Source organism: Paroedura picta, chromosome 4, assembly GCF_049243985.1.
Source record: "Paroedura picta isolate Pp20150507F chromosome 4, Ppicta_v3.0, whole genome shotgun sequence".
NCBI lineage: Eukaryota > Metazoa > Chordata > Lepidosauria > Squamata > Gekkonidae > Paroedura > Paroedura picta.
Genome location: NC_135372.1, coordinates 127,374,164 through 127,376,341, shown reverse-complemented (window position 1 = coordinate 127,376,341; position 2,178 = coordinate 127,374,164).

Here is a 2,178-nt window from a genome sequence, read left to right as displayed (position 1 = left end):
GATATAGTTTTGCAGAAATTTACTATTGCTATTCAGTCTTAAATAAAGACATCTTGACTGATGTGTGGAAATGAATTTGGGCTAAGCTCCTCCCCATTCGGTTTCAGGTTTGTTTCCTGAAGAGTATTTCCCATCAAACAGGCAATCCCTTATCCTAATACCTGTAGAAGGTGGTGTGATTTACAAACAGATTTGTTGCATCTGTTCTGATCCTGCATCAGAGCTGAACTTTTTGCAGTCAGGTGTTAAATTTGATTCTTTGGCATAACTGACCATGGATTTGTGGTTAGAGTGTTGGAGTATTATTTATTTGTTTGTTTTATTGCCTACCACTCCCTTACGGCTCATGGCAGGTTACAACTGGGTAAAAAACCCATAATACCCCAATTAAAATCCTAGAATAAAATCACACTCAATTAATCAACACACAAACAGATACATGGCAGAAAAAAACAGTGCCCTCATAACAGTGCCTTATCCCATCATCTTGGAAAAGGAGTGGAAGAGAGGAGGGTGCAGATCTTACTAGCAATCGTCACTTCCTGGAAGGGGGGATCTTGACCGTACTGACCTCATCCAGAGACCTGGTGGAATAGTTCCGTTTTACAGGCCCTGTTGACTAGGAGACTCAGGTTCAAATCCCCACTCTGCCATAGAAGCTTGCTGGGTGACCCTGGGTCAGTCACAGACTCTGTTATTCTAACCTACCTCACAGGATTGTTGTGAGGAAAGAATGAAAGAGAGGAAGAAGATGTATGTTGCCATGAGTCCCCATTGGGGATAAAGGAGGATACAAAAATGAAGTACAAAAAATAAAATCAGATCCTAGAAATAGCTTGCTAAGTTCTCCTGAAAGACTGTGTTGCTGATGCTAGTTGTGATTTGGTGGTGAGTCTGCTTGTGACCGCCAGATTAATATTTAAAACATTTATATGCCACTTTAGCCGCTCAGACTCAGGAAACCAGGGTATAGTCTGCACTTACATTTTTTCCCACCGTAAATCTTGCCAAATTCTGGTCGATATTATCTACAGCCTTCCTCTTTCCAGATTCTAAACACATCGCCCTTCTGCATTTATCCCAATTTTCAGTCTCCTTCCTGCTTGATTGGGGACGGGGGCGCGAAAAGCTCCAGATGGCACCGAAGGAGCACAAGGTTGGAGAGTGCTTTATTTCTCAGAGTTCTCTCAGCCCCACCTACCTCACAATGTGCCTGTTGTGGGGAGAGGAAGGGATTATAAGCCACTTTGAGACTACTTTGAGCAGTAAAAAGTGGGATACAAAAAAACAGCTTATTCAAATGCACTGTGAGTGGATGGGGCTTGAGAAGCTTTGCCCACACTTTTTTGACCTGATCCTTTAAAAAGCCAGCACCGGAGTTGCAGCTGAGATAACATAGCTGTTAAAGGGGGGTTTCAGAGGGGAATGGTTCCCCTTTCCTGCTGCCTATCTATACTGTAAACCTCTGCAAATAGGGATACCAGGCACCGAGTGGGACCTTGGGATCCCCCAGAATTACAGTTCACCTCCAGACTACAGAAATTAGTTCCCCTGTAGAAAACCGCTGCTTTAGAGGGTGGATACTATGGAATTGTTCCCCACTGAGGTCCCCTGTCCTCCTCAGGCTCCATCCCATAATCTCCAGGAATTTCCTAACCTGGATTGGGCAGTCCTAACCCCCACTCCTCACCCATGGCCAGGAGGGACCTGTCAACCACATTCCTACGACTGTAGACAGACCAAACTCAGCACCTGTCCTATCTAGTTTGCATGCCTATTGTGCGCCTCAGATATGACTAACATGTGCTATAATAATGCCGTTTCCTTGTATCCAAAGCAGAAGGCCCAATATACCATTAACCTTACGTATATACTAATAGGGTCCATTTCCCCTTATTAACAAACAACACCGTGCCCATGAAATTGCTTCAAATAGGCCGTCCCTTTCAAGCCAAGCAACATGGAAATTACTCTTCAGGGAAATTACTCCATTTTTTGTTTGTTTGTTTTAATTGTCTCTTTAATAATGCATCCCAGAAGTGCTTTGGACTGCTTTGGATGCACTGTTCCGTGCCCTGAACAAAACAAAGGAACAGAGCTCATTGTGCTTCACTATAGCCAGTCAGGGAAGTTGCTTTTCCCTCCACACTGCCTTCTTAACATGGCAGGTGCATCATA